The following is a 19,117-nucleotide window of genomic DNA, read 5'->3' as shown; positions in this document are numbered from 1 at the left end:
CTGCCAAGCCAAATAGAAACATGGTGGATAAGTCAAAATTCAAGTGTTTCAAATGTGGCTTGGCAGGGCATTTTGCAAATGAGTGTAGAAAGTCAGATTCCAGTAAGAAGAGATTTGAGTCTGTGGATTATAAGCAAAAATACTTTGATCTACTCAAACAGAAGGAAAGGGCTTTTATTACACAAGAGAATGACTGGGCAGCTGATGGTTTGGATGAAGATGAGGAGATCAGCTATGTCAATCTAGCCCTTATGACCAAGTCTGATGAAACAGAGACAAGTTCCTCAAGCAATCAGGTAATTACTACAAACCTTGCACATTTATCTAAAGTTGAGTGTAATGATGCAATAAATGACATGTCTACAGAATTGTATCATTTGCGTGTTACACTTAAGTCCATCACTAAAGAAAATGCTAAAATCAAAGAAAACAACTTGCTTTTGAGTGAGAGGAATAATGTGCTTGAGTCTCAGTTTGTTGAGTTTGAGAAACTAAAAATTGAGTGTAGAATTGCTAAGGAGGAATTAACTGAGTCCTTGAAAAAGGAAGAAATTTTAAAGAAGCAGCTCGATCGTGAACAGGAGGTGATTAAAGCATGGAAAACATCCAGAGATGTTCATGCTCAAATCACCAAGGTTCAAGGAATTGAGTCCTTTTGTGATGAAGCCTGGAAAAAGAATAAGGAGAAACTAGAACCTATTTTGGTAGATGGATTGCTGACAGATGTAGACTCGACGGATGATGAGGACTATCCGTCGGATAACAAAATGTGTTATCCGTCGAATGATAAAAATCCTCATCCGTCGGCTGTGAACAAACCCATTAGTAAAGCCAAATTAACCAAGCTAAATGAAAAGTATGGGTCTGTTTCCAAGAACTTTGTTTCAGGGGAGTCAAGTCAAGCCAAGAAAGGGAAGAAGGCTAATGTTGGTCACATGACTGTCAAACAGTTGAGTGACAGACTTGAGAAGATAGAGGTAAAAACAGAAACTAAAAGGAAAAACAATAGGAATGGTAAAGTAGGGATTAACAAACATAACAACTACACACCTGACAAATATGCTCCTAGAAAAATCTGTGTCAAATGTGGTAGTGTAAATCATTTGTCTGTTAATTGCAAATCTTCCATGCCTACTCCCATGTCTGTTCAGCCTCAATTCTCTAACATGAATGCCATGCCTCCTATGCCTGTTAATGTTATGCCTACACAGAACATGAATGCACAGTTTGCTAATATGCCATTTGCACCTAATCCATATTATGCTGCATACAATATGCCTCAAATGCCATTTAGCATGTCTTACTGGAATAACATGTTTGCACCAAGCATGCCATTTCCTGTTAACCATAACATACATAATAATTTTGTAGCATCTAGTGGTTTCAAAGGCCCAACCCAAATGACTAAGGAAGAATCTGAAATTCCTAAGTCAAATGAGTTAAAACCTAAGAAACAGAAGAAGAAAGCTAACAAGGCAGGACCCAAGGAAACTTGGGTACCAAAATCAACTTGATTTGATTTTGATGTGTGCAGGGAAACAGAAGGAATCTTTGGTACTTGGATAGTGGTTGTTCAAGACACATGACTGGTGATTCTACCCTGCTCACAGAGTTTGAAGAGAGAGCTGGCCCAAGTATCACTTTTGGAGATGACAGCAAAGGTTATACTGTGGGATATGGCTTGATTTCAAAGGACAATGTCATCATTGAAGAGGTTGCCTTAGTGGATGGTCTCAAACACAATCTGTTGAGTATCAGCCAGCTTTGTGATAAAGGCAACTCAGTAACCTTCAACAAAGAAACATGTGTTGTGATTAATAATCAAAACAACAAAGTGGTTCTCACTGGTGTGAGAAGAGGAAATGTGTATCTAGCTGACTTCAACTCAAATAAAGCAGAATCTGTAACTTGTCTTCTCTGGTAAAGCAAGTCAAGATGAAAGTTGGCTATGGCACAAGAAGCTATCCCATTTGAACTTCAAGACCATGAATGAGCTGGTAAAGAGAGAGCTAGTTAGAGGCATTCCTCTGGTGGAGTTTACAAAGGATGGACTGTGTGATGCCTGCTGTTAGGGCGAAATCACGCACTAATATTCACGCAAGTATACGCGTTCACAAGTAATATAGAATACTTTCTAGTTCGTTCCCTCAGAGACAGACTAAGTTATTGTCTAATTTAACTCACTCACCAATGTATGATTACTTCTCAATGTTAAGATAATAACACTTAAAATTGTTGATTAAATATTAACTATAATTAACTACTTAATTAACCACTTAACTAACACTGCAATTTATCAATAATAAAACACTCATGAGATCACAACTTCATTATTACTTCCTTCTATAGCCATAGTTATTACCTTTAGCATGTGACAGTGATGATATTAATCGAATAACACAAAACTGATAAAAGCCAACTTTCATTGTACCAATACCATTCTACGAAACATCCACAATTAAGATAGAAATTGAATAGTCATCAATTATGTTGAGTTCCTATATGTCTACAGAAATTGACAACACAACGATTTAAGCACAAGTTATTCCTTTTGATTACATAGGGCAAATAAAACTTTTAGAGTTACCCACTAATCATGCACAACGTACATGAACCTATGCTAGCATGGCAAGTTCTAAATCTCAAGATCCACTGTCGCTTCACAAGAGATTAACACCCTATCTTATATGTTCGCGACGCACATAAGACGAATACGCACAACCAATACTAGATATCATGCAATCATCACACACTAAAGTATTAAACAATTAACTAAAGAATTCTATAATAAATCCGTTGCAACCCCATGATCACGATTAGCCCATAATAGAACTTATCGCCATCATGGGTTCATATGAAATCATGATAAACGAACACAAGATAATAACAACTAAACTAATTATATTAAAACAGAGTACGTCACAAGAGTAAATAAGTCAAAGCAAGAAAACTAGCATCCAACGTTACAACGAAACAAGAATCACAAGAATATATGCTTCCTCTTCGTTGCTGTGTGCTAAATCGGTCTTCTTCCTTATCTCCTTCGCTTCTTGCAAAACACAATCTAAAACATAATCCCCTCTTAATACTCTGTGAAAAACGTCTCAAATCTACTTATATAATAGTCCCATAAAACTCAGATTACATAGAAGTTGGAAGCCAAACAGAAGTAGAAGTCTAAAATAATATATTATTTTCCCCGACCCTGCGCGGCCGCTCAGCATTTCTGCGCGGGCGCGCAAGGCTGCTGCGCGGCCGCTCAGCATTGCTGTGCGGGCGCGCAGGACCCTACTGGAAAATTTCCAGGTTTGCTCCGTTTCTTCGCCGTAATCTGCCCGTTCTTTTCCTCTCGCAATGGTGAACACATGCCAAGGCTTATTCTTGATGATTCCTCCTCCGAAATGCAACTAATACCCTGAAATGCATAAACACTAGAAAAACGCATCAAATACACAAAATACTTGATTTCAAGACACCAATTTAAGCCATTTTAAGACGTTCTAAGTGGTATAAAATGCCACTTATCACACCCCCAAACTTAAATCGATGCTTGTCCTCAAGCGTCACAGACTCAAAAACAAATAAAAATATGCATGAATGCAATCTATATGAAAATGCAACGATCCCCCTTACTACAATTAACCAACCAAATTGTCACGTCTCAACGAATGCAGTTAGACACTAAAGATCAAGAAACTCATGCAAACGGACATACCGCCAGAAACGTGGTGTGTGCAAATGCTTAACAGATATGCTTCGGAACTAGACCAATTACTATGACTAGACTTTCCTGAAGGCAATCCTACGATTATACAAAGAATAAAAATTCTAGGCACAAAGTGATATACAACACTACAAGAACTTTAGAGCTTACTACGGAATCGTGCTTTTTATTTACAACGCAAATGCTTATTTGACCGTGCAGTGAGTGAGGTCCACAAAAGACTTATACAATGGTATCCATGTAACGAGCGTTAGGTTAGCGGATCCCAGACTCTAAAAGCCTTAGGTCACTAGGCACAAAGTCCCCTAAGAACTTAATAACTCGAATACCAAAGAGCCCACTCTTGATCAATTACGCAATTTTTTTTTTTTAACTCTGAGCAAGTGCGTTTCGCTCCATCTTGCTCAACCCTAGACTACTCGCATAACATGCGAGCCGGCTACTAGCCATTTGACGCCTAGCCACAACTAGCAACAAATTCCATTTTTACTCCATTTTTTTTCTTTTTCATGCCTTTACCACTAAGAACCTATTATCAAATTCTAAGCATAATAAATAGATTATCCTCGAAAATAATCAGATCATAACAACAATCTAGTCCTTCAGCATTATCTAAGACTTAGTGACAGTACAAGTGCTTCTAGCATGCATATCAACCTACACAACTTAATATCACTTTAATGCTATCACTACACTCGCATCAATATCACAATTCAGTCGATAAATCATTACAAAAGGGATCATGGTATATGCATGAGCTATATGATATGACAACAAATAAAGCTATATAAAAAAAACTATATGGCAAAAATTATGCAACTATATGAACTAACTATCATGAATATGTAACTATATGACACACACAAAATATTCCTTAACTACCACCCCCAAACTTAAAATCTTCACTGTCCCCAGTGAAGGTAGTAGAAAGGAACACAGGGTATACCTACTCGGAGTCATCATCATCATCACCCTCAGTGGGTGGAGTATCAGGCGGCGGGTATGCAGAGTCATCACCAAAAACTGGCCACTGGATATCAGCTCCAAGGCCTCGAAAAGCAGTCCCTAACGCAAGGGTGAGCTCCTGAGCAAACCTGCTCTGCGTCTCATACATGGCATCCATCCGCCGTGAAAGCCTCCTATACTGGGCATCACCCATCCCAGCACCCTCCTGAGCTCTCGAAGAACTAGCCTCACCACGCCCTGGCCTGGCCATAGTAGCACCTCGTGCTGGACGCCCTCCTGGAAGACGATAACCCAGCCCATGCTCCTCAGGCTCACCACCGGTCCACTCCTGCATCCCATTCAGAGTGCCAGAATCTATAGGAGCTGCTGGCAACTGCAACTGCTCATGAGCCGGCCAGTTCACTCCTACTGCACGGCATAGCTTTGTAACCGTGGATGCATAAGGGATGTTCATATGCTTTGCTCCCCTCAAAAACTTCAGAATTCCTTGGTAGATAAACTCACCAAGGTCCACATAGTATTCCTCATTCAGAATTCCCCACAACAACTGTGCTCTCTCAACTGTGACCTCGTGTGCATGTGAAGAAGGCAAAATATTAGCACATATAAATGCGTTCCATGCACGGGCATACCTGTTCATGGCGATCGCCGGAAAGTGACGATACTCATTATTGGCTGGACTGCGGTTCCAAACTGTGCCCGGTTGACAGAGAGTCGCACAAATCAAATCCAAGTCAAAATCCTCAGCAGTCTTTTCATTCCAGTTCTCCTCCTCGGGCTTCCTCTCTCGCTTTCCAATCACTCGGCGAATCGCCACAGGATGATAATCAACCGTCAGCCCCCGAACTACAGAAAACCCATTCTTTTCAGCCTTCGCGTTCGCGTAAAACTCGCGAACAACACTCATCGGTACTGCTTCGGGTGACTCACAAAAAGCTATCCACCCCTTCTCTGCAATCATGGGCAACAACTCACCATCCCTCCCTGATGGTAAAAACCCCCTCTCCTTCAGAATCGGCTTCCCCAACAGCCTAGTGTACTCCTCCTCCGCGGCTCTGTCAGTTAACCGAGGCCTCGCAGCAGTACCCCTTGATGAATCAGCAGTAGGAACTGTGCTGCTGCTGTCAATAGTGCGTGCTCTCTTGGGTACCATTGATTTGTGAATAAAAGTGTGTAAGAACTGATTTTTGATGTTTATGAGAGGGTTTAAGTGTAGGAAGTTGTGGGAGATATGTAGGATAGGTGTATGTATATATAGGGTGTGGAGTAGGTTAAATTAGATTAGGAGTGGGGTTGAGGGATAAAATCATGGGGTAATGGGAAAAGAATTCGTGGGTTTATGGGCTGTAATGGGTTTTTGTGTTTTTGTTTTTTTTTTTCTGAACTGTAAAAAAAAAATTCTGGAACTCGACCCCTGCGCGGCCGCTCAGCATTTATGCGCGGGCGCGCAGAGGGTCTCTGGAAATTTTTTTTTTTCAGCCCCTGTTTTCTGATTTTTTTGTGTTTTTGGATAGGTTATTAACTTCTAAGGGTTCCTGTAACAACAATTCATGGGTTGCCTCCCACGCAGCGCTTCTTTTTCGTCATTAGCTTGACGTTCCGTTCCTTTCTCACGTAGTCAACAAAATGGCACTAACCACCTCTCGGTTTGCCATGTCCCCATAGTAGTGCTTCAACCGCTGACCGTTAACCTTGAATGCTTGGTCCGAATCATTCTCAAAAATTTCCACCGCTCCATGTGGAAACACAATTTTGACAATAAAAGGTCCAGACCACCTTGATTTCAACTTCCCAGGAAAAAGTCGGAGCCGAGAGTTGAATAACAGAACTTGTTGCCCTGGCACAAACAACTTAGGATGTAGCTTCCTATCGTGCCACATTTTCACCTTTTCCTTATACATTTTGTTATTCTCGTACGCTTGAAGTCGAAATTCATCAAGTTCATTAAGCTGAAGCATTCTTTTCTTACCAGCTGCATCTAAATCCAGGTTCAATTTCTTCAATGCCCAGTAGGCCTTATGCTCAAGCTCCGCCGGTAGATGACATCCCTTACCGTACACCAACTGAAACGGTGACATCCCAAGTGGAGTTTTGTATGCTGTTCTGTAAGCCCAAACAGCTTCATCGAGCTTTAAAGACCAATCCTTCCTTGATGGACAAACAACCTTCTCTAGAATGCACTTTATCTCTCTGTTAGACACTTCCGCTTGACCATTTGTTTGCGGATGATAGGCAGTAGCTACTCGATGATTCACATTATAACGCTGCATCATAGAAGTGAACTTACGGTTGCAAAAATGCGATCCTTCATCACTTATGATTACCCAAGGTGTTCCAAACCTTGTGAAAATTTGCTTATGAAGAAAATTTAGCACTGCCTTTGCATCATTTGTTAGTAAAGCTTTAACTTCGACCCATTTTGAGACATAATCGACTGCCAGCAAAATGTACCGATTATTGCAAGACGAGATAAAAGGCCCCATGAAATCGATTCCCCATACATCAAAGACCTCGACTTCAAGCATCACATTTAATGGCATCTCATCCTTCCTTGACAAATTTCCCACTCTTTGGCAACGATCACACCTTAAAACAAACTAATGAGCATCCTTGAATAAGGTGGGCCAGAAAAAACCTGCTTGCAGAATACGAGCTGCCGTTTTCTCACCTCCATAGTGTCCACCATAAACCGTGGAATGGCAGTCTCGTAATATCCCCTCCGTCTCACAGAACGGGATACATCTCCTGATGATCTGGTCAGCTCCCTGTCTAAACAAATATGGTTCATCCCACATATACCACTTCACCTCATGCAGAAACTTCTTCTTTTGCGCGGATGTCAAATTGGGAGGCATTATATTGCTGACAAGATAGTTTACAATATCTGCAAACCATGGTTCTTCCTCCTGAATTGCAAACAACTGCTCATCCGGAAAAGATTCATTGATTAACGTCCTATCTTGTGAAGTAGAATCGGGATTCTCCAACCTAGAGAGATGGTCAGCTACTTGATTCTCGATACCTTTTCTATCTTTGATCTCTAACTCAAATTCCTGAAGTAAAAGCACCCAACGAATGAGTCTCGGCTTCGAATCCTTCTTAGAAACCAGATAGCGAATAGCTGCATGATCAGTGAATACTGTCACTTTCGTACCAAGCAGATAAGATCGAAATTTCTCAAAGCCAAAGACTATAGCCAAAAGCTCCTTCTCAGTAGTGGTGTAGTTCAATTGGGCCCCATTTAAAGTCTTACTCGCATAGTAGACCACATGGAAGAGATTTTTCTTGCGCTGTCCCAGAACTGCACCTACCGCATAGTCAATCGCATCACACATCATCTCAAACGGTTATGTCCAATCTGGTGCTGTAATAACTGGTGCCGTGATCAAACTCTCCTTGAGAGTCTCGAATGCTGCCAAACATTCATCATCAAATTTGAAAGGCACATCTTTCTCAAGTAAATTGCACAATGGCTTAGATATCTTTGAAAAGTCCTTGATGAATCACCGATAAAAACCCGCATGACCGAGAAAACTACGGATTCCTTTCACTGAATTAGGTGGGGGAAGATTTTCAATGACTCCCACCTTGGCCTTGTCCACCTCCAGACCTTTGCTAGAGACCTTATGCCCAAGGATAATGCCTTCACGCACCATAAAATGACATTTCTCCCAATTAAGCACCAAATTAGTTTCCACGCATCTTTTGAGTACGGCGCGCAGATTATTCAAGCATTCATCATATGAGTGTCCAAAGACGGAGAAGTCATCCATGAACACTTCGACGTTATTTCCAATCATGTCAGAGAATATAGCCATCATACATCTCTGAAAGGTGGCCGGGGCGCCACATAACCCAAACGAAACTCTATGAAAAGCAAATGTGCCAAATGGACAAGTGAAGGTAGTCTTTTCCTGATCCTCTGGTGCAATACAAATCTGATTATACCCGGAATACCCATCCAGAAGACAAAAATACTCATGTCCCGCCAATCTGTCAAGCATTTGATCAATGAATGGGAGAGGGAAGTGATCCTTTCTTGTGGCTTTGTTCAATTTTCTATAATCCATGCATACTCTCCATCCTGTAACTGTTCGAGTAGGGATGAGCTCATTCTTTTCATTTGCGACCACAGTGATACCTCCCTTCTTAGGAACACATTGTACAGGGCTCACCCACGAGCTGTCAGAAATCGGATAAATGATGCCTGCATCTAGCCATTTCAGAATTTCTTTCTTCACCACCTCCTTCATGATTGGGTTCAGTCTTCGCTGCTGTTCCACAGTTGGCTTACTACCTTCCTCTAACAGAATTTTATGCATACAATATGAGGGACTTATCCCCTTGATGTCTGCTATAGTCCATCCTATAGCCGATTTGAATTCTCTCAAAATCCTTAAGAGCTTGTCTTCCTCACTACCTGAAAGGTCAGCTGAAATAATAACAGGTAACGTAGATGAATCACCTAAAAAGGCATACCTTAAGTGTTCAGGTAATGGTTTGAGCTCTAAGGTAGGCGCTTCCTCTATTGATGGTTTGAGCTTCCCTTCAGCGTTCTTGAGGTCAGAAGTACCAAGAGATTCAAATGGTATATCTAGCTTTCGCTTCCAGGGAGAAGTGTTCAGATATTGTAATTGCTCGTTGCTATCTTCATCATCACTGTCAAATTCCCCCACTAAGGCCTTTTCCAATGCATCAGACATTAGCATGTGATCGAGTTCCGAAGTAACCGCAGAATCAATCACATCCACTTTTAAGCACTCCTCATCTTCTGTAGGGAATTTCATTGCCTTGAATACGTTGAAGGTCACATCCTGATCTTGAACCCGCATAGTAAGTTCTCCTTTTTGCACATCTATCAAGGTACGGCCAGTTGCCAAGAAAGGCCTCCCCAAGATTATGGGAATCTTTTTATCTTCCTCAAAATCCAGAATAACAAAATCAGCAGGAAAGAAGAGCTTATCCACCTTGACGAGCACATCCTCAACTATGCCCCTTGGGTAAGTAATGGAACGGTCCGCCAATTGTAGCGACATGTATGTGGTTTTGGATCAGGTAGGTCCAGCTTTTTAAAGATCGACAACGGCATCAGATTAATGCTTGCTCCTAAATCACAAAGGCACTTGTCAAAAGTTAGATTGCCAATGGTGCAAGGAATGGTGAAGCTTCCTGGATCTTTCAGTTTTGGTGGTAACTTTTGTTGCAGAACTGCGCTGCATTCTTCCGTGAGAGCAACGGTTTCAAGGTCATCCAGTTTCACCTTCCTTGAAAGAATATTCTTCATAAACTTCGCATAACTAGGCATTTGTTCCAGAGCCTCAGCGAAAGGTATATTGATGTGAAGTTTCTTGAACACCTCTAGAAACTTCCCGAACTGTCTATCCAGCTTTTGTTGCTGCAATCTTTTAGGAAAAGGTGGTGGAGGATAGAGCTGTTTCTCCCCTGTATTAGCATCAGGCAGAGTGTGTTCAACAGTAGTCTTCCTTGGTTCCGCCGCTTTCTCCCTTTGCTTAGATTCTTCATCTCGAACTTCAGCTTCGACTTCTTTTGCCTTTTCAGCATCAGCTACTTTTCCAGACCTTAAGGTAATAGCCTTGACTTGCTCTTTAGCTTCCTTCCTGCCTGGTACTTCCGTGTCACTGGGAAGAGTGCCAGGTTGACGATTGAGCACTGCATTGGCTAATTGACCGATTTGATTTTCCAAGGTCTTGATAGAAACCGCCTGACTCTTGCACAACAGCTTAAGTTCCTCAAAATCAGCACTAGTAGGTGCAGCTGCACTTCCCTGTTGAGGATATGATTGTCTTGTAGCATACTGCTGTGGTTGCTGGAATCCAGGTGGGTTAAACTGTTTACTCACTCCTTGCTGATATGGTGGCTGAATAGCATTCTGATTATTTCCCCAGCTGAAATTTGGATGATTTCTGTTGTTAGGATGATAGGTTGCTGGCACAGGCTGCTGTTGTCGCTGATAATTATTCACATACTGAACAGATTCGTTGACAAGAGAACACTGATCCGTAGCATGAGAACCTGCACAAAGCTCACAAACCATAGTTATTTGATTAACTCCATACGTAGCCAAAGAATCAACCTTCATTGATAGCGCTTGGAGCTGGGCTGCAATAACGGTGGCTGCATCAACTTCCAGAATACCTGCTACCTTGCCTGATGTCATCCTATGAGTTGGGTTTTGATGCTCATTTGCAGCCATCGTCTCAATAAGATTGTACGCCTCAGTATAGCTTTTAGCCCATAAGGCGCCTCCAGCTGCTGCATCGAGCATGGGCCGAGATTGAGCCCCCAAACCATTATAAAAACCAGTGATTACCATCCAATCCGGCATTCCATGATGTGGACATTTTCTCAACATTTCCTTGTAGCGTTCCCAAGCCTCGCACATTGATTCTGTAGGTTGCTGCGCAAACTGAGTAAGTGCACTCCTCATAGCAGCAGTTTTTGCCATTGGATAAAACTTCACCAGAAACTTTTGCGCAAGATCTTGCCACGTAGTGATTGACCCAGCTGGTTCAGAATGTAACCAGTCTTTAGCCTTATCCCTCAGTGAGAATGGGAAAATCCTCAACTTGATAGCCTCATCAGTCACGCCATTATACTTAAAAGTGCTGCAGATCTCGACAAAACTCCTTATGTGCATGTTGGGGTCTTCAGTTGCCGCTCCTCCAAAAGAAACAGAATTCTGCACCATCTGAATAGTGCTCGGCTTGATTTCAAAGGTGTTAGCTTGAATAGCCGGATGAAGGATGCTTGACTGAATGTCATCAATTTTAGGCCGAGAAAAATCTATAAGAGCTGGATCAGCTTGAACAATATGATCTCCCATGTTTACTGGTTCTTTCTGCTCAGTTCCTGAATCCGAATCCTCAAAATCTAACTTCTCCGGTGTATCAAGAACTTCGTCTTTCTCCTCAGCTGTATCTAAGGTCCTCTTGCGAGCATGAGAACGAGTTTGCATAAACGCACTAAAGTACCTGAAACACAACCGAAAAGAGTAATTAACTACTACGTCCTAATCACTGAGTCCTAATGACCAATGATGGTAAGTACATAAACTAAACAAATACGCCGAGTCCCCGGCAGCGGCGCCAACAACTTGTTAGGGCGAAATCACGCACTAATATTCACGCAAGTATACGCGTTCGCAAGTAATATAGAATACTTTCTAGTTCGTTCCCTCAGAGACTCAGACTAAGTTATTGTCTAATTTAACTCACTCACTAATGTATGATTACTTCTCAATGTTAAGATAATAACACTTAAAATTGTTGATTAAATATTAACTATAATTAACTACTTAATTAACCACTTAACTAACACTGCAATTTATCAATAATAAAACACTCATGAGATCACAACTTCATTATTACTTCCTTCTATAGCCATAGTTATTACCTTTAGCATGTGACAGTGATGATATTAATCGAATAACACAAAACTGATAAAAGCCAACTTTCATTGTACCAATACCATTCTACGAAACATCCACAATTAAGATAGAAATTGAATAGTCATCAATTATGTTGAGTTCCTATATGTCTACAGAAATTGACAACACAACGATTTAAGCACAAGTTATTACTTTTGATTACATAGGACAAATAAAACTGTTAGAGTTACCCACTAATCATGCACAACGTACATGAACCTATGCTAGCATGGCAAGTTCTAAATCTCAAGATTCACTGTCGCTTCACAAGAGATTAACACCCTATCTTATATGTTCGCGACGTACATAAGACGAATACGCACAACCAATACTAGATATCATGCAATCATCACACACTAAAGTATTAAACAATTAACTAAAGAATTCCATAATAAATCCGTTGCAACCCCATGATCACGATTAGCCCATAATAGAACTTATCGCCATCATGGGTTCATATGAAATCATGATAAATGAACACAAGATAATAACAACTAAACTAATTATATTAAAACAGAGTACGTCACAAGAGTAAATAAGTCAAAGCAAGAAAACTAGCATCCAACGTTACAACGAAACAAGAATCACAAGAATATATGCTTCCTCTTCGTTGCTGTGTGCTAAATCGGTCTTCTTCCTTATCTCCTTCGCTTCTTGCAAAACACAATCTAAAACATAATCCCCTCTTAATACTCTGTGAAAAACGTCTCAAATCTACTTATATAATAGTCCCATAAAACTCAGATTACATAGAAGTTGGAAGCCAAACAGAGGTAGAAGTCTAAAACAATATATTATTTTCCCCGACCCTGCGCGGCCGCTCAGCATTTCTGCGCGGGCGCGCAAGGCTGCTGCGCGGCCGCTCAGCATTGCTGCGCGGGCGCGCAGGACCCTACTGGAAAATTTCCAGGTTTGCTCCGTTTCTTCGCCGTAATCTGCCCGTTCTTTTCCTCTCGCAATGGTGAACACATGCCAAGGATTATTCTTGATGATTCCTCCTCCGAAATGCAACTAATACCCTGAAATGCATAAACACTAGAAAAACGCATCAAATACACAAAATACTTGATTTCAAGACACCAATTTAAGCCATTTTAAGACGTTCTAAGTGGTATAAAATGCCACTTATCACCTGCCAAAAAGGGAAGCAAATTAAAGCATCATCCAGGAAGAAACTTGATTCAGCAATTGAAGAACCTCTGCAACTGTTGCACATGGATTTGTTTGGACCAGTCAATGTATTGTCAATCTCAAAGAAAAGATTTTGCCTAGTAATTGTAGATGATTTCTCAAAGTTCTCTTGGACCTATTTCCTAAAGTCCAAAGATGAAGCTAGTGAAATCATCATCAATCACATAAGGCAAGTTAACAATCATCCTGATTTCAAAGTTAGAAGAATCAAGAGTGACAATGGAACTGAATTCAAGAACTATGTCATGAGAGCATTCTGTGAGGAAAATGGGATCCTGCATGAGTTTTCAGCAGCAAGGACTCCACAACAGAATGGAGTAGTGGAAAGAAAGAATAGATCTCTTATTGAAGCTGCAAGGACAATGCTTGAAGAATCAAAATTACCAACATATTTCTGGGCTGAAGCTGTCAACACTGCATGCTACACTCAGAACATCTCTCTGATTAATCAAGCAAAATGCAAGACACCTTATCAATTGTTCAAGAACAAGAAGCCAACTCTAAACTTTCTTCATGTCTTTGGCTGTAAATGCTATATTCTGAGAAATCAAACTGATCAAAATGGGAAGTTTGATGCTAAAGCAGATGAAGGAATTTTTGTTGGATATGCTGTTGGTAAAGCATATAGAGTCTACAATCTAAGAACCAACATTGTTGTTGAATCTATACATGTTGTGTTTGATGATAAAAAGATTGAAGGACTAAAAGATGGAGATTACCATGAGAGCCTCAAATTCGACAATGTTGAGATGGTCAGTGAAGAAAGTGATGATGAAAGTGATCAAAAAACAGTGTCTAAAGATAATGCAGACAAATTTACTACAAATGAAGCACAAAACTCAACATCCGTCGAGTTTCATAATGCTTCATCCGTCGGAAGGCAATCTGTATTATCCGTCGGAAGACAACCTGCCTCATCCGTCGGTACTCAAAATTCACCATCCGTCGGGTTATCAAAAGGAGTAGGAAGTCAAGGCAGATCACGCATAGAAAGCACCCCAATTTCAAATCAAAGATCCACAAACTCAGGGGAAGTTTCTAGCAATCAAAACTCAATCACACATCAAGACAACATTGAGGTCTCTTCATCTAGGGCTAATCTACCTCAACCAAGAAAATGGACAAAAGATCACCCCTTTGAACTGATTATTGGTGATGTTTCTTCCAGAGTTCAAACCAAGAGAGCAACTCAAGAAGAAAGTCTATACAGCAGCTTCCTGTCTAAGGAAGAACCAAAGAAGGTAGAAGAAGCCTTATTAGATCCTGATTGGATTTTAGCTATGCAGGAGGAGCTAAACCAATTTGAAAGGAATAAAGTATGGAAGCTGGTACCCAAGCCTAAAGGAAAGAATCCAATAGACACCAAATGGGTATTCAAAATAAGATGGATGAAAATGGCATAGTAGTAAGGAACAAAGAAAGATTGGTTGCTAAAGGCTATTGTCAGCAAGAAGGGATAGATTTTGATGAAACATTTGCTCCTATTGCAAGACTTGAATCCATCAGAATCTTCTTAGCCTATGCAGCCCATGCCAATTTCAAGGTCTATCAAATGGATGTCAAAAGTGCCTTTCTGAATGGAGATTTGGAGGAAGAAGTGTATGTAAGTCAACCTCCTGGCTTTGAAGATCCAAATTTCCCAGAGTATGTCTACTATCTATTGAAAGCACTTTATGGACTGAAGCAAGCACCTAGAGCCTGGTATGACACTTTATCAAAGTTCCTTTTGGAAAATCACTTCACAAGAGGTACTGTAGATAAAACTTTATTTTTCAGAAATGTGAATGGCTCTAGCATACTTGTTCAAATTTATGTAGATGATATTATTTTTGGCTCTACAGATGAGAAACTTTGTAAAAAGTTTGCCAAACTGATGCAAAGCAAGTATGAAATGAGTATGATGGGAGAACTAACTTACTTTCTTGGTTTACAAGTTAAGCAAGTTAGTGATGGAATATTCATTAGTCAAACTAAATATATTTTTGATCTTTTAAAGAAGTTTGATCTAATGGATTGCACATCTGCAAAAACTCCCATGGCCACTGCAACTAAGCTTGAACTAAACACTACTGAAAAGTCTGTGGATATTTCAAGTTATAGAGGCATGGTTGGCTCACTTCTGTACTTAACAGCCAGTAGGCCAGATATAATATTTGCTACATGTTTGTGTACTAGATTTCAGGCTGATCCTAGAGAGTCTCATTTGATAGCTATTAAAAGAATTTTCAGATATCTCAAAGGAACACCAAACCTTGGCATTTGGTATCCTAGAGATTCTGGTTTTGATCTAACTGGTTATTCAGATGCAGATTATGCAGGTTGCAGAATTGATAGAAAAAGCACAACAGGAACCTGTCAATTTTTAGGAGACAAGCTTGTGTCCTGGTTCAGTAAAAAGTAAAATTCAGATTCTACTTCTACAGCTGAAGCTGAATATATTGCTACTGGCAGTTGCTGTGCACAGATTTTATGGATGAAAAATCAATTGCTAGACTATGGTTTGCAAGTTGAAAGGATTCCTATTTTCTGTGACAACACAAGTGCAATTGCCATCACTGAAAATCCAGTGCAACATTCAAGGACAAAGCATATAGACATCAAGTACCATTTCATAAGGGAACATGTAATGAATGGTACTGTAGAGTTACATTTTGTTCCAAGTGAGAAGCAACTTGCAGATATTTTTACCAAGCCACTGGATGAATCCACCTTTTCTAGGTTGGTAAGTGAGTTAGGTATGCTTAATTACTCTTGAATTTATCTGAATTATTTTTGCAAGTTGAAAAGAAGCCAGAAATTTAGTTGATTTTTAGTCTTGGATGAAATTTTGGCTAAGTCAAAATTTGTCTCTCGACGGATGACCATTATCCATCGGGTTGAGTCATCCGTCGATATACAAATTGTAAATAAAAATCAATTACTTTTCTGGAATATTTTAAAGCTCGACGGATAACATTTTATCCTCATCCGTCGAAGTGTCTAAATCTTAACCGTTAATTCCCTGAACATTATCCATCGAGTATACTTACAGTTTATAAGCATTACACGACGGATAATGGGTGGAATTTTTAAAGTTTATTTTAAAACGGTAATTTTAGGCAGTTTCTATTGGGTAATTTATTTCTCTTTATTATTTTTATCCGTTGAGTTTGAGCAAAGTATAAAAGCCTATTTCATTCTAATCATTTTTTTTATCATTCTCAAATTCAACTGTCTTATTTCATTCTCTCTCAAGCAAAAATCCTCTTTCTCTTCAAGTTTTTCTTCCCTAACAATGGCACCCGTAGTAAAGATCATGTCACAAACTGGGTTCATCTATGAGAAGAACAACTTCACTGTCTTGGTCAATAAGGGGATTCAGCAATCTGAAGACTATCATAAGATGATGGACTTCGTGAAGAACTGCAAGTTAAGTTTTGCTATGCTGGAATCACCCACAATTTATTGTGAAGTTATTGAGGAGATGTGGACAACAGCAATCTATAACTCTACTGACAAAACCATCACTCTGACCATCAAAGGTAATGTTTTCTGTATCAATAGTGATGTCATAAAAGCATGTTTCAAGATTCCTGATGACAATGTTACTGCACCACACACTGACACTGATATTGTCAATATGCTAAATTCCATTCATTATGCACTTCCTACTGCAAAACTAAGTGAAATTAGAAGACTAGGTCTTAGGAAGGAATGGAGTTACTTGTGTGATGTAGTAACTAAGGTCTTTTCTGGAAAAATCAGTAATTTTGATTCTGTGAACATTTCCACGCTTAACATGCTATACATGCTAGTTACAGACAAATATTACAACTTAAGTGATCTGGTTGTGTATGAGTTAGGTTATAAACTAGGTGACTTAGCCAAAAGAGGAAAGAATATTTACTATGCTAGATTTTTTATGCTTTTGGCTAACCATCTTTGTGAAGAGATTGTACTTGAGAACCCAACCAACAAATTAGCGTGTTGGGTTCAAGAGAGAAGAATCATTGCAGATTTGAACAGAGCCAACCATCACAAGGATGTGCCAATGTTCTATTTTCCTGTAATGCTGGCACCTCAGGTAAGTGAGGTAAGTTCATCTACACTCTCAACTATTCCAATCCCTTCTATTTCTTTGACTTCAGGCATAGCTATGGAAACTATGACAATGACCAAACAGTTGCCTACCAAAGCTGCCAAAACAACTGCAATTCTTAAATCCAAATCAAAGAAAACCCCCTGTGGTATCTCTCAAAAGTTACCAGTTGAAAATTCTACCAAACACAAAGAGGGGAGTGTGAAGGAGGGTAAGATAGGTGAGGGAAGGGGTGAACATCAAAGAAACCCCAAGGATAAGGTTGGAGAGATAAGTGAATCCCAGCCTAGCCACACTGCAGTTTCCCAACAAACTGCAGTGCTTAAAAAGGACAGAAGCTCACTTCTAGCTGCATCCTCCCAAAAGGATGTGGCTATTGAACAAAGCTCTCATCCAAGAGCACAGGCCAAGAGGGTTAGGGACACAAGCCTACACCAAACTTACACTAGAAAGAAGAAATCCAAAACAACTGGGGATGCACAGGACACACACTTAGTGCAAACTGGTGCTAAAGACACAGTCCCTGCACCTTCTCAAATTCAGATTGATGTGGCTCCAATAAATGTGGAGTCACAGCCAAAATCTCTCTTGATAGAAGCCACTGAAACATAATACTCACCAACCAACTCACTGGAAGTGGACATGATAAACACTTTAATTCCTGATTCCCCTTCTTTAACTCTGTTGGGGAAGCCAAAATCTAGTGCAAGTGAGCATCATCTTTTAGATGATTTGTTGGCTCACTTGCCAATTCTTTCTGATTCTATTGTGACATCTGTGCCTCAAATAACTTCAATCAACACAGAGTCAACAATAGTTTCTCTTCCCACCTCATTCATTTCTACTCTCTCGATGGATATTGCTCATCCGTCGAGTAGTGATTGTATCCCGACGGATAAGCTTAACAGCAGTTATCCGTCAGATAGCTTTACCACTCACCCGACGGATATCATTTATCCGTCGAGTGTCTCTGCACAACTTTAAACTTCAATAATTTCAAGTGCAGAAGATTTGGTGGTAATACAATCACTCTTAGGACTGAGAGAGGAGAGTGTATTGAGTGAGAGGCTGGGTTGCTCCCAGGCAAAAGGAGAGGAAAAGAGTGAATCTCAGCAATCCATTCATTCAGGATTGGCAAAAGTGAGTGAGAGGAGTCCCACCTTAGTAGGTAAAGGTGAGGGTGTGAGGGTGGGGAGCCAGGGTGAGACTCTGATGCAACAAAAGAGAGAACATGAGAGAAAAGCAGGCACTGGAGCAATAAGGATGGAGCCAGCCATTGCTAGTGAGTCAATGATTGTGGATGATGCTGAAAAGGAAAGACAATTTCAGCAACATTACAAAGCTGTAATTGATAACATTTCCTTGGATGCTGACACTTTTACTCACCCTGTTTCAGCCTATCAACTGTTGGCTGCTCAGGGTAATGTGGAGGCAGAGCAGACTTTACACTTAGTGCACACCACAGAATCTCTTCAAAGAGATAAAGCTGCTGTCAACAGGATGCCTCCTCAAGCTGGAGAGCCATCTGAAGAATTTGGAGTAAATTCTGATGATGATGACTCTAGTTCTTTGAATGGAAGCATGAACTTAGGGGGAGCTGAAGGCCAAAGTTCTGCTTTAAGTTTACTTGAATGGGCATGGGCAAAGGACTTTACACCAGGACAATTTGAGGTGTCTTTGGTAAGACAAGTAAAAGCTATTCAGCAAGCCC

At 40.3% G+C, this 19,117-nt stretch overlaps 1 non-coding gene across 1 annotated transcript; it reads left to right on the top strand.

Annotated features, from left to right (window-relative positions):
- The first annotated feature begins 11,034 nt into the window (after positions 1 to 11,034).
- LOC141675325 (small nucleolar RNA R71) lies at positions 11,035 to 11,141 on the top strand. Its single transcript, XR_012555983.1, has one exon. It is a non-coding gene; the product is annotated as a small nucleolar RNA R71 (small nucleolar RNA).
- Positions 11,142 to 19,117: the final 7,976 nt, after the last annotated feature.

The sequence above is a fragment of the Apium graveolens genome, chromosome 7 (genome assembly GCF_009905375.1).
Source record: "Apium graveolens cultivar Ventura chromosome 7, ASM990537v1, whole genome shotgun sequence".
Classification (NCBI taxonomy): domain Eukaryota; kingdom Viridiplantae; phylum Streptophyta; class Magnoliopsida; order Apiales; family Apiaceae; genus Apium; species Apium graveolens.
This window is presented reverse-complemented; position numbering and strand designations above follow the sequence as displayed.